We start from the raw sequence: 15,240 nt of genomic DNA on the forward strand, positions 1-15,240 counted from the left end.
TTTTTTGGTAAACTTGTTTCGTTATACTTTGAATGTGTTGTTAGTGGTACTCTCTCTCTCTCTTTCTCTCTCTCACTCTTCCTCCTATTCCTTTTCTTCTTTGATGTCCAACTGTTCTTCACTTTTTTCTTTTTTTCTTTTTGCATGTCATAATTTAGGTGCTGTGGTGGGTTAGTCTACTGGTTTTGTGGGTGACGAGTTATATACATCTTCTAGGAGTTTCAAAAAAATATTGTCAACTGTACCAAGTCTCCTTCCTTCCAAAATATTTGGTTTGCAATGCCTATATTCTCTGTTATTATATCTTAGGAACCAGTGACTTACTTTTAAAAAGCCAATGTTGTCTATAAAAGATTTCAAACCCAGATAGTGTTTTAGTTGATAATCAGCAACATGGCGGGTAGCATTAATAAAAACGAGAGAGTGAAGGGACTCAATGACGAGATATGGTCATTGGAGTAGGTGAAAGACTTCAAGAAAGAGGAGAGGCTAATACCCACATTTGCAAAGGGAGTTAAAGTTTTCTTGACCAGATTAAATATTTTATATTGCATAGTGAGAATTGAGGATTTACTATTATTTGTTCAATTTCATGCTACTTTTAAATTTATATTACTAGAAGCATTTGGTTTTACTTTGGGTGTCACTCCATTTGGAGATGATTGGAACTTTGATCAAGACAGCATGCTTATAAAATGCATTAAAGATAAATTTGGTGTAGGTTCTAACAAATGCTTTAGCAAGCTTGGTTTAGATCGAGGCAATCAGAGGGAATGCTTATGCTTTATTTTGATAAGGTGAAGTTGTATTTTATCTCTTGCTAGAGGTATCTGGTGCTTTGCAAGGAGCTAACTTACTAAAAGCAAGGGTTTTGAATTTTTAAAGGAGATTTTAGAGTAAAGTTCAAAACTTAGTTTTTAACTAAGATCCATGCAACATTTTTTCCTTTTAGAATGCACTTGAAATTCCAATGTCTCTTTAGTTTCATCAGTTTATTGTTCTCTTCATTCATCTTATTTCAATTTCATTTTCATTCTCTGAATTCTATTTGGTTTTTCTTTTCTTCCTCCTTACTTTTTTTTTTTTTTTTTGTCTGCAAGCCTTCTATGGCAGTTATTAAAAAGGCAGGATTGCAAAGATGTACAAGCTGTTGAAATTAAAAACCGTTTTGGAATGAAACAGGAAAAATTTGGGGCTTTTAAAATAGTGATATAGAGATTTGAGACTATAAAGCAGAGAAAGATATAAATCAGAGTCTTCACACATGGTTAGATTGCTGACATCCTTACCTGTAAAGTTTTATTTTTAATTTTTAAAATTTGGATGTTATTAATAAGTTATATTTGGGTGTTTTGGTTGTGCTTCAGGTATTTTGGTCTAAATGCAACACCTTCCTGGTTTGGAACTCACTCCATCACTAAGTAAGTTTTCTCTTTATATTTTCATACCTTGAAGTTCAACTTATTTGAATTCTCATTTTTCCCTTACCTTGGCAAACTTTCTTCCCTCAGCTGTTATACTTCTGGAACTTTTTTTAAAAAGTTTTATTTATATAGTAAATAAAAAATTAGGAAAAAAACATGAATTATGCATTAACTTTGATAAAATGTCTGGGTGGTCTCAATAAAGGTATTTCAGTTATAATTTGTTTCTACTTAGAGTAGTTCTTTTGATTTGGTTTGGTTTTGGATATTTGGATTAATATGGTTTTGGGTAATTTGAACTGGTAATTAAGAGTTAGATTTGGTCTCTGTTTAGTTAGCTATACCCAATAAAGCTTAATGTTCCTCTGAATATTAGTATGTTAGTATTGAGAAAAAGATCAAGGTTCCTAGAGTTATTGTCCGCAATACTCATGCATACATAATGAAGGTAGGTTTTAGTTTCCACCTTGTTGGTATTCTTCCCACCTATTGCACAGTTTGAGGGCATTACACAGTTTACCTGATGAGCAAGTCTGTACCCTGTAGTTTGCTGCATTTCATTGAGTTTATACTATTTATTGAGAATGTGTGCAACCATATAGTGTAATTTCTTACATGATATCAATATTTGTAATTTGTTTCACAATATGTATTTATTCCGATAGCATGTTTTGTGCATCTCATGTATGCTCAGTATATTTATGCATGAAATGGCAAAATATGAGTGTTAGTTATGGATGTTTGGTACAAAAAACAAATGCCAACCAAAAGGCTCACACTACTACATATGATCTCATTTTTACTAAATTCAACTTTTGAATGGTGAAACTAGAGAAAGAGATTATTTAATCTATTAAGAGGAAATTTTCTTTTCTATTTCTTTGAGGAAATTAATAAGATTTTTTTTCCCAAAGGCGTGTGAGCTCTACACTTTTGGGAGCATATAAGTCAACATAGGAAAGGAAGAACTCTACCAAGAGCTTGGAAACCACTTTCTGTTGTACTTTGAGACCACGATTTAACTTTGCCCTATCTTGTGGTGAAAAAAAAGACTACAACATACGGTGATTCAATGCATACAATAAATGATCATTGTCATTCATGACAAGTGGAAGCCATGTATAATCAGATTAGTTTTATATTTATTGGGATGTAATGTGACTTTTCGTTATTAAAATTATTTCCTCATCTAGAAGGATTATATGGTATGGTGTAATCAATGTTTCATATCAAAAAAGTTTACTGGGAATAACATAAACTTGATGTTATGCATAGACATAAATTGATGTACCAATTCAACACTACATTGTCATTAATATAATTGTCTTAGATGATGAATGTCAGATGTGTGCCATGTGACCAATAGTTTTTCTGAGTTTTGATGCCCTTAATCTTTCTTATACAAGCTTTGATATTTTGACATGGTGGCAATGCATGCTTAATATGTATAATTATTACAAAGTTTAATAATTTGTATAAAATGAAAATGATGGCATATTGGCTCTTACTTATATCAAATTTCATTACTTCAATTATCTCTCTTTTTTTTTTTTTTTTTTCTTTTTTCCCTATATTTTTAAAGGCGCATGCCTTATTTTGAATAAATTAGAGAAAAACAATTATGTGTACCATTTCAATAGCTATCCCGTGCATCGCACGGGTTTGAGGCTAGTGTAGATAAAGGAAGACTCTACCTTGAAATGGCCTAAACCATTGAGCTCGTCCTCAGAGCGAAGAGATCCGAAGAAGTACTATCGCCTCCATAAGGATCATGGTCATTATACAGACGAATTATAGAATTTGAAAGAACATATGGAGGAGTTGGTCCAAAGGGGGAAGCTCCAAAAATTTGTTAAGAAAGACTATCAAGCTTGCTAGTGAACAGAGGAGAAACCTACTGACAACCAAAGAGAGGACAATCTCAAACCCATCGTGGGAGAGATAAGGACGACCATTGGGGGACCAATCGTTGGAGGATCATACAAGTCCCTGAGGAAAGCAGTTCAGGGCAGGTGAACAGCATCCATGTCAAGTACCACATGGCAAAACATCGTCGCACTGGGAATGACGACATTATCTTCTCTGAGCAAGATGTGAAGGGGATCAGGCAGCCCCATGATGATCCCCTAGTCATTATGCTAACCATTGAAGGGTTTAACACCCGAAGAATGCTAGTGGATAATGGAAGCTCGACATATGTAATGTACATGACGGCTTTCCAGCAGATGAAGTTGGATTCAAAACACCTCAAGCCTTTCGGATATCCATTAGTCAGCTTTAATGGAGACCATGTTTATCCAAAGGGTATTATTTCATTATAGATTGCAGCAAGGACCTACCCCGCTCAAGTGATGAGAATGGTAGACTTCTTAATTGTTGACTGCCCTTTGTCTTACAGTGTGATTCTTGGGTGACCAACCCTTAATCGCCTTAAGGTAATGACTTCCACATATTACCTAAAAGTGAAATTTTTGACCCCTCACAGAATTGGAGAAATCACAGGGGACCAACTTTTAGATCGGGAATGTTACCAGGCAGTCTTGGCATCTAGGGAAGATCACACTTAGATGGTAGAAGAAGAAGCACCCAAGCCTATGGTGGAGGCGGAAAATGTTGTGCTAGTGGAAGGAGAATCATCCAAAACCATAAGGTAGGAAAAGAGCTTCAACTAACTTTGAGGGACGAATTGGTGAAGTTTTTGAAAAAGAACTTGGATTTCTTTGTATGGAGCCATAAAGACATGTTAGGGATCGATTGACGAGTGATGGAGCATAGTCTTAATGTCAACCCAACAAGGAAGCCCGTTCAACAAAAGAGACGAGTATTCACTCTAGAGCGAAACAAAGCAATCATAGAAGAGGTGGAAAAACTTTTAACTGCTGGATTCATTAGAGAAGTCTACTATCCAAAATGGCTTGCAAATGTTGTTATGGTGAAGAAGTCCAATGGAAAATAGAGAATGTATGTGGACTTCACTGATTTGAACAATGCATGTCCCAAAGACAGTTTTCCTCATCCTAGAATTGACCAGTATGTTGATTCAACGACTGGCCATGAACTACTAACCTTCATGGATGCTTTTTCAGGTTATAACCAAATCCTAATCAAGGAGTAAAATCAGGAGAAAATTGCGTTCATCATTAGCCAAGGCCTAGTCATGTCGGATTAAAGAATGCAGGTGCCACCTATCAAAGATTGGTGAATCAGATGTTCAGCAATCAGATAGGAAGGAATATGGAAGTTTATGTACACGATATGCTCATAAAAAGCAAGGAAGCTAAAACCCATCTTACAGACCTTCAAGAGGCGTTCGATACTTTGAGAAGGTATAGAATGAAGGTTAAACCTGCGAAGTGCCTTTTTGGAGTCTCATCAGGAAATTCCTACGCTTCATGGTATCTCAGCAAGGAATTGAGGCGAACCCAAAGAAGGTCAAAACCATACTTGACATGGTTTCTCCCAAGACAACCAAATAGTTGCAAAGACTAACAGAGCAAGTAGCAACATTAAACAATTTTTTGTCTCGAAGGCCACTAACAAGTGTCTTCCCTTCTTTAAAGTTCTTAAACAGGCTTTTCAGTCCTTTCAGAGCCTCAAGGAGTATCTAGCCAAGCCTCCATTACTAAGTATAAGGAGAAGATTTGTTTTTATACTTGGTTGTATCACAAACAGCGGTTAGTTTCGCTTTGATTTGCGAGGAATCCAAGATACAGAAGCTAGTGTATTACACAAGTCAGGCTTTTCAGGGTGCCGAAGCAAAGTATCCATGCATGGAGAACATGGCCTTCTCATTAATCATGGCTTTGACAAAGTTTTGTCCATACTTCTAGGCTCATACTATTATAGTTATGACAGACCAACCAATCTGAAAAGTAATGTGCAAACCAGATGTTGCAAGTCTTATGGTCCAGAGGGCAATTGAGCTAAGCCAGTTTGACGTTGAGTACAAGCTAAAAACTGCAATCAAGGCACAAGCTTTAGCGGATTTCATTGTAGAATTTACTCTTCTAGACCCTGATCAGAAAGCAGAATATTGGACAGTTTGCTCCAATGGCTTATCTATCATAGGAATTGGAGGTGTCGGTGTCATAATGATGTTGCTAGAGAATGACGTACATAAGTATGGGGTTCAACTCCAGTTCTAGTAACAAACAATGAAGTAGAGTATGAGGCACTTCTTGCCAACTTGAGGGTCGCAAGAGCCTTAGGAGTCAAGAATTTGAGATTGAGGACTGATTATTAGCAGATTATTAGGCAAATAACCAATGAATATGAAGCAAAGAAGGAAAGGATGAAGAAATACCTATAGCTAATGAGCGAGCTCATTGACGAGTTTGATGACGTCAGACTCGAGCTAATCCCAAGGGAAGAAAACTCAGCTATTGACGAGTTTGCTAGACTTGCATTAACTGAAGATGCTTTAGTAACATTAGGCTTGCTCATGGAGGTTTAGACAATCCATAGTATTGACGGATTGTAGGGCCTTTCGATTCAGAAACCAAGCAACTGGATGGAACCAATCATATCCTACATTAGAGATGACCAACTCCCATCTGACTCATCAAAGGAAAAGAAGGTTAGAGTCTGAGCAGCAATGTTCACTATTTTGAATGGAGAACTCTACAAAAGAGGATTCTCAATGCCATACCTAAAATGCTTGATTATTGACGAAGCGACGTATGTGCAATGAGAAATACACGAAGGTGTGTGTGGTAGCCACTTTGGACCTCGATCTCTGGTGGGAAAGACGGTTAGGGCAAGCTACTTTTGGCCAACTATGCAAAAGGATGCAGTTGAACTTGTGAAGAAATGCAATAAATGTCAATGGTTTGACAACGTGTAGCATATACCTAGGGAATTACTAACGAGCATCTCCTTACCATAGCCATTCTCCAGGTGGGGTATAGATATCATTGGTCTGCTCCCTTTGGGAAAGTGGCAAGTGAAGTTTCTGTTCATAGCCATTGATTGCTTCACCAAGTGGGTCGAAGAAAAACCACTAGCGGTAATCACCGAAGAGAAGATACAAACCTTTGTCTGGAAGAACATTATCTGTAGGTTTGGGATCCCTAGGATGATCATATCTGATAATGGTCGACAGTTTGATAGTCGAAAATTCAAGGAGTTTTATGCAGAACTAAGGATACAAAATCACTATTCGTCACCTGGACACCTACAAGCTAATGGGAAAACAAAAGTAACAAATCGTACTTTGCTTAAACTTATCAAAGCATGACTTGAAGGGGCAAAGGGTGCATGGCATGAAGAGTTGCTTGGGTATTATAGGCTTATAGGACAACAGCATGAACACCAACAGGAGAAATTCCATTCAAGTTGGCCTTTGGCATTGAAGTAGTTATCCTAGCTGAGGTAGGAGTCTCCAGTCTTAAGCAAGCTTATTACGATGAGGGTACAAATAACGACAAACTGAGGCTCAGCTTAGTTTGTTTGGCTGAAGTCAGAGATGAGGGAACCTTGAGAATGGCTCGGTACCAGCGAAAAATGCAGAAGTACTATAATCAGAGGGTAAAGCTCAGAAGGTTCAACCCTGACGACATGGTGTTGCAGAAAGTCTTGCAAGCTACTAAGGATCTAGTGCAAGGGAAGTTAGGGCCTACTTGAGAAGGCCCATACAAGGTTGTCTGTTACTCCAGACGAGGAAGCTATTATTTGAAGGATTTCGAAGGCAATCCACTTCCTCGTCCGTGGAACGTGGAACATCTCAAGAAATACTATCAGTAAAAGCAATTGCTTGGTCTAATATTCTCTGTTTGTAAGAGCACCTCGCCTGACAACACATCAGATCACAAGATTTAATTGGTTTTTCTAAGTATTTCTTCTCCTTCAACTATTTTGATAAAGCTATTTTCAGTTTGCTGTTTCCTTGTAATTCCCTCTTATATGAGGGATGCATGAAATAATAAGGCTTGTTCAGCCATCCCTTTTTTCTCAATAAAGTTTGACAGAGTGTCAAAGCTAAGTTCAATGACGAAAAGGAAGTATCTGAAATCTAGCAACAAGTTCAAATCACAAACATGATAAAAACACGAATGGTAAAAGCTCGAATGACGAGTGAAAATCATAAGTGTGGTAAAAACTAAAAAAAAATGGTCAAAATCACAAAATATGGTAAAAACTCAAAATGACAAGTTAAAATCACAAATGTTGTAAAAACTCACAAGATGAGTTAAAATCACAAGTTAAAGCCATAAATGTGGTAAAAACTCACAAGATGAGTTAAAATCACAACATACGGTAAAAACTCAAAATGACTAGTTGAAAGTCATAGACGTGGTAAAAACTCACAAGATGAATTAAAATCACAAAATAGAGTAAAAATCGTAAACGTGGTAATGACTTTGACGATGAGCTGAAATCATAGAACATGGTGAAAACTCAAATGACGAGTTAAATTCTTAAGCAGGGTAATAAAAGAGCAAGCATGAATCAAAGTAGAAGAACTTCAAAGTTCAAAACCAGATAAATGCATTGTTTTTAAAATAAAAGCCTCAAAATAGGAGGCACCCATTGTTTCTCAAACAAAAGCCTCAAAATAGAAGGCACCCACTGTTTCTAAATTAAAAGCCTCAAATCAGGAGGCACCCACTTTTAAAAGGAGCATTGACGATCTCCTCAACATGGCCCGCCTCTATCAAAACCTCATCAGTAGCTCATCCTATAGCAGCACCTTCTCCTTAAACAATATCGGTAGCTTCAACAATGGTCTCACCTTCCTTCTCATTAGCCTCGTTGGCAAGGATCTCAATATCAATAGCTTCAAAGTCCAAATTTGCAAAATCAGCTACATGGCTATGGTGCTTTATCATCCACCAATGAAAAAGCTCGAAGCCCTTGAAATACTGCTCGAACTAAATGTCGAAGAAGCAATTAGACTCCAGGAACCTAGAAATCACCTTCTCACATTCCTTGTCCGTTCTCAGGAGGGCAGCTTGAACTTTCTCATTTTTCTGAATGACGAGCTTTTTCTTAACCTTTAGTGCCTCCTTCAGTTCTTTCACCTTCTCCATGGCCTTTGTCAATTGGTCCATAGCTTTGATCAGATCCTTTCTCTCAGCCTCAATAGAATCAACCTTGGAGTTAGCCACTACTACCTTCTCCTTGCTATTTAAGTAGTCCATTGTCAAACGAAGGGACTCACCAAGAACTTGAAAAAATGAAAGAAAGTTTAGTAATGTTTAATAGGTGTAACTACTTAAGGAGTAATGAAGAAACGTTGAGTAAAATACCTGCACTAGTTTGTAACTATGATGGCTAACCAGTTCGTGAGAAGGGATGGATGAGAGACCCTTAAGCTCGTCATCAGTGATGACATTATAAGCTCGTCCAAAGGCAGTAGTAGGGTCGTCCCAAACACTCTCACCAACCTTGGCTTTCCCTTTAGAGCATGTGGTCATAGGACTGAAGGTTATCATCTCGAGAGAAGGTGTGGGAGAAGACGGAGTACCAAAAAGTGATAAGGGGGCAAGAGTCTCATCCTTCCCTTCATCTAGCTTGCGTTTCTTTGATCCGAAAGTAATGTGAGATAAGGGTTCATTCTTCAAGTTCTTGACACAGGCATACTTGTCTTTGTTATAGCTAGTGGCCATTTCTACAAAAAGAAGGTTAGTTGGGTGAAATTCTATAAGCGAAAATAAGAAAGGACGAAGAATTAAAAACCTACTCTTCTCTTCCTGGGCGATTTTCTTTAAAAAGTATACAAAAGGCTCGGGTCCTTGGCAATACTCTTACATATGACGAGGATCAACTAGCTCATTGAAATCGTCAACTGTGAGGACGAACTCAAGGGAAGCCTTAAGTTTTCCTAGATAGCATTCCTCCAATAGAGGACGAAAAAAAAAAATCAAAAAAAGAAAAAGAAAAAGGAGATTAGAAGAACGGTAAACTTAAAACAGCCAGTTTAATGAAGAGGAAAGAGAGACACACCAAAAGAAGGGATTTCCCATTTTCGTAGCAACCATGTGACCTCACCTTATAGGTTGTCAGACATGGCTTCCCATCCAGAGCCAGAAATGAAGAAATATTGTGACTTCCAGTCACGAAAGGAAGTAGGGAAACTACGGACGATTCTAGATTCCTTAGTCCAAGGTAAAAGTTCAAAGTACCCATAGTGGATGGAAGGTTTCAAGTGGTACAGATAAAGAAATTTATTTAGTGTAATCATGTCCCTATCATGGATAGATACCTAGATCGACATACAACCAATAATCATCCTCCATGCCTTAGGGATGAGCTGACTGGGTGCAGCATTAAGAACAGAAAGGAGTTGAATGATAAATGAATGAACAAGAAAACAGAGGCCATATGAAAAGGTAGCTTCATAAAAACTCACCCCGCCATGAGCAAGGGTGCACACTTTTTCATTTGGAAGAGGTAATCTTATAGCTACCCCTTCAGGGAATTGAAACCTCTGACAGATAGATTTCAAATGTCTTGACTATAAAAGGCAAGACTTAGAGAGAGCATGAAAGGGGATTGAAGACGAAGGAACTTTTGAAGAAGAGGGGGTTTTTGAAGATGATGGGGGTTTTGACACTACGATTTCAAAATCCTTATCAGAGGACTCACCACTTGACGAAATATCATTTTCTAACTCATTGGACCTAACATCGTTGTCTCTGTACTTTATTGTAGTCATCTCTAGATGATGGGCAATTAAAGATCAACAGAGCAAAAGGAAAAGGCTAATCAAAACAAGCCTAAAAGTCCCACAGTCTTGAGGTACAAATAAACCAACGTGGGGATGGCGTCCACCAGAAGACTTAAGAAACACTCCTAACCTAGAGAAGACAAATGAAACAGAGGGAGTTTCCTTCTTAATGAAATCTAAATCAACCATTAAGGGAGCAAAATGGGTCTTACCATATAGAAGGTGCATGAACTCTCTTTTAGTTTCAGACTCCAAGCTTAGTGTATAACGAAGAAGAAGAAGAAGAATACGAGAAGGCTTTTTGATAAAAAAGGAAATAAATTCAATGCACATGAAACTCAAGGAAAACACACACGTGTGGCCAACAAAAACATGGAATGTGGTTATCAGTTGAAGAAAATGTCGCCCCACAATAAATATGATGGGATGAGAATCTCGGGGCACGAACAAAGCGATCCACCTAAGACGGACTTTCCATATTCCTTATCTCATCCAAATGACAGACAATAAAGGAATAAGGGGGGCAATTGACGAATAGCATATAAATGGTTGTTCGTTACTTGCAAATCGTCCATTATAGTGACAAGTAAGTGTATGGACGAGCGTAGGTGCATTAACTCTAGGCATCAATCAATGACCAAGCAATGAATAGCACGAAACCATCACCATCGTCCAATAATGCAGAATTAAGGACCGGTTATGAATAGAAAATGTTGGAGCTAATTTGCAATCATTAAGCATTGATTACCCAGCTGCAACATAACGGTATATTGAGTATTAACTCTAGCTAAGGCTATATAAAACCAAGAAAAATAGGTAAAAGGACATGAACACACAACTTCTACACATATTACAGTTTTTTCAGAGAGAATAAGCTAACTTAAGCATTGGACGGTCCTTGGCAGGCCCCAAATCGGTGCCCTTACCTGTTAAGTGCTTTCTATGATATAGGTTTTACAGGTCATCCATCATACTGATGAGGGGCCTACTGACTAGGCAAATTCCTACTTCATCACTTACAAACCCGGAGTCCAAAGGTGACAAGAGGACCACTACTGCCCAATCTGTTGGATGCCGAGACAAGAGGAACAGGATGCTACGACTCGCTTGAAACTGAGGCTTGGCTCACGCATTACCAACTTCTATGACCTTGGCCCATGTAGTGCCAACTTTTATGACTTGCACAAAGTAAATCAAGTGGCTTAACAAAAAAAAAAAAAAATAATAATAAAGAAAATACAAAGACAAGCACAAGAAAGAATGGAAAAAAAAGGGAGAATACTTGCTACGGTTGAAGAAAAAGAAAAGAAAACTCAAAAAATGGTGCTTAATTTCATTCCCACCCATAAAACACCAAGTCCTTTTATAGAGGTGGCGTTCACAGGAAACCCTAGTGATTTGTAAGAGTGCAGCTAAAGAAAAAAAAAAAGCTTGCCGATTAAGACAACTTCAACACCAACTCTACTAAGAAGACTGACGTGGGCTTATGGTCCAAAAAGAAAAAAAAAAGGGTCTTTTGTGCAATCAAGACCACGAGGGTCAAGTGTCTAAGAAAAAAAAAATGATAAGTGGGTAGTATGCCTAACTAAAACAGTGGAACAATTTTTTCTATCCAGTCTAAAGCTAAAACTATAATGTATAGCATTAAGATTTGAAGCTAAATTCTTCTTTTACGTGGATGAAGGTCTTGCTTTCCCGTGAACTTAGTCCGAATTTAGATTAATAAAATACTTCAAGCCTCGTCTTCCTTGCATGAGAATTGGGTGCAAAGCCAAATCTTGAAGTAGGGGCATTTGTAGACATCAAAATTTTATGATGTATTTATAACCGTCAGATTGTTCATGATAAAATATTTGTGATTAAATTAATCTCCAATTGGTGAGGTGGACGATCAACAAATGAAATCAAGCCACATGGCAACATCAAATAAGAATGCCGTATGGCAGTGTCAGAAGAAAATACCTATATGGAAAGTTTTAATTAAATGGGAGACCAAATTAAATTCATAATTAACTCTCAATAAATACTAAGACAAAATTCCAAATAAAAAATGATTGAGTTGCCTATAAATAGAGGCTTCTCATATGAGAAAAGGGGAGACACTTAGAGAGAAAACGCTACTAACACTCTGCCAAAATAGAGAGTCATCTTTAAGTTCATAAGAATTTCATTGTTCATTGTAAGGTTGAATTTATTCAACCATCTAATTGGCTTTATTCCGTGCCAAATTTGCTTGTAATTCAGCATTTAGTTACCCCGTATTTAGGTGGGTGTGTTGTAAGGGTAGTGAGTGAGATAGAGTGAAGTTTGCTCAAGAGTGTGCAAGAAAACAGAGACTCGCGGCTGGGACTCGCGGGTGGACTCGCGGCTGCAAGCCTCCAGAAGCTGCACACGTGCCAAGCATGCTGGAAGATGAACAGTCATGCTAGCTGGAGCACTACAGGACAAAACAGGACAACTGGCCATACGGTTAACTCGCGACTGGATCTCGCGACTTGGTCAAGCCACGAGGTCAAGCCGCGAGCCACCCCTGTCTTGTAAAAACCTGACGTTTCACATTCCTCTCCCACTCCAGTATAAATACCCCTTTAACCCACGATTGAAAGAGAGCTTCCAGAGAGAATTTTGAGAGAGAAACTCTAAAGAAAAACCAGACTGCTTCACCCACAATCTATACCTTAGAGTCTCTTCAAATTCCCTTACTCTCTTCCTCTCCATTGTCAAATCCTTGAGAGGTATTATACCAAACCTGGTTCTCACCATTATCATCTCTGTGAGACAGTTGTTTGGAGTTCTGGGAAGCAGTTAGGAAGGAGCCAATCTTCATTGGTTGATGCTACGGTCTAGTAGCGGAATCCGGGAAGCTAGAAAAGAAAAAGGTTCGGCGCAACCTCGTTGGAGCAAGAAGCTTGGAGGGCTTAGGTGCACTGGGTAGATTAGGCTTGGAGGGCCTATTGCTGTCCTTGTATCCCAACTGTATTTTCTAGTGGATTGATTACCGCTTGGAGGGCGGCGAAGAGGTTTTTCGCCAAGGACTTCGGTTTCCTCTTCGATAACACATCGCGTATTGTCTTTGTGTTTGCATCTTCCTTCCTCTCTATCTTTGCCTTTATTTTATCTGCTGTGGTTTTATTTTGTTATGGCTTAGATAGTTGTTTAACCAATTTCATATTATAGCATGTGTTAAGTTTCCGCACACTTGTTGTTTGACATATTGCTTGATTTGGTTAAGTTGTATTTTGGGGGTCTAAACGTTCAAAGGTGTTTTGTACACGTTTTTGAACTTTCAATTGGTATCAGAGCGGGTACACTTATTGTGGTTTAAATACCTAAGTGTGATCCTTGACCCCTTGTGTTTATTTGCCATGGATTGTGCTTTGTATGACTCTTTGCATGATTTGGTTGGTGATGAATGTAACATGCCACATGTTTGTGAAAATGCCTCTATGAGTGTTAATCCTCATAAGTGTGATGACATGTTATTTGAATCTATGGGTGTTGTTGACAAATTCTTGAAGAAAAATGCTAAGAAGTTTCAAAAGAATTTGAGCAAGTTATTTTGTGAAAAGGATGATTTGATTGCTAAGCTCAATGAATCCAACAAATTGGTTGAGAAATATAAAAAACTTGCTGAAATTTCTCTTGAAAAGCTGAAAGAGTTTGAACGTTTGAATATGAACTTGGATGCTAAACTTGTTTTGTCTAACAAACTTGTTGATGATCTTAAATGTGAAAATGAATCTCTTAAGATGCATGCCAAGTGTTTGATTACTGAACCTACTGTTAAAAAGGATGAAAATATGTGTTGCAATCATGTTGTTGTACCCGATTTTGTGCCTAGTGTGTGTTCTACCTTAAAGGACAAATCGGTGTACATTCCTCCACATAAGAGAAATCAAAATGTGGAGAGAAAGGCTGTTAAGTCAAAGCCTCCATTTAGGTCTCAACCTAAGGTTTTGAATGGATCTAAGTTTGTTCCAACTTGCCACCATTGCGGTGTGATCGGTCATATAAGACCTCAATGCTCCAAGTTGAAAAGGGAACAAAACAATGTTGCTAGATCTCTTTCTAAAAAGCCTAGTAGACCTAAACGCATTGTTTGCCACCATTGTGGTGCCTTTGGTCATCTAAGACCTCAATGCTCTAAGTTTCATGCTTTTAAAAGAATCAAAAGAAAAGAGAAACTTGAGTTTTTTGGAAGTGCTAAAAAGAGTAAACCGGTTTTGAGTGAAAATAGCATGTTGTTAAAGAAAATGTTTAATGCTCTTAACTCCTTGACTATGTGCATCTCCGGTTCTCATTCTTTCAACCCTCGTCTCGCTTCTCTTGAGACACTCATTCCAAACAATCGTTCCTTTTGGATGAGGAAGGGTTCATATGGTTGAGCTTGTGCTCTTTTTGGTCCTTGATCTAATTCTTTCGATCTTTGTAGGACCCTTCTTGCATTAAATGTCATATCATCATGCATTTTGTGCATCTTGCATTTATTTGTATGCATTGTTTTGATTTTGATCTTACTTTTATATTTCAGTTTTGTGTGAGTAAAAAATCCAAAACCACATAAAAAGTAAAAAATTCAAAAAGTTTGATTGTATATGTTTGAGCACATATCACATGTGAGTTTGGCCTTGTACCTTTGTACAAGTGGCTTTGTGCATTTACGAGCTTAGCTTGTTAGTTTTTGCACTTATATCTTTGTGGGAAAAATCTTGACATCTTTGTGTGATTGTTGTAAATCGATCTTCAAGCTTGTCATGAATGATTTGTCAATAGTCATGTTGGTTTTGATACATGCGTAGACTTGTGCTTATATCTCTTCCCACTCTTTTATTTTTATTGCTTAAAGAGCTCAATAAATGTAAATCTCAAAATGAAAAGAGATAATGAGCTGCAAAAGCCGTCGCACATACTAGTATTCGACTAGGAAAAAGGGAAAGCGACTTAAATGAAATTGTATGATGCCCAAAAAGCCAAAGGCTTGTTCATCAAATTGAAATATCACAAATTTCAGGCATCAATCTCAAAATGAGATGTTTTGATTCAAAATGATCAAATGTTATGAATTGTAAAGAAGCCAAATGAAAAGCTTCATCATATGTAATCATTTTCTTGTGGGAGGTCATATATGCTCATTTCTATAATTGAGAT

The sequence above is a fragment of the Quercus robur genome, chromosome 9 (assembly GCF_932294415.1).
Source record: "Quercus robur chromosome 9, dhQueRobu3.1, whole genome shotgun sequence".
NCBI classification, from domain to species: domain Eukaryota; kingdom Viridiplantae; phylum Streptophyta; class Magnoliopsida; order Fagales; family Fagaceae; genus Quercus; species Quercus robur.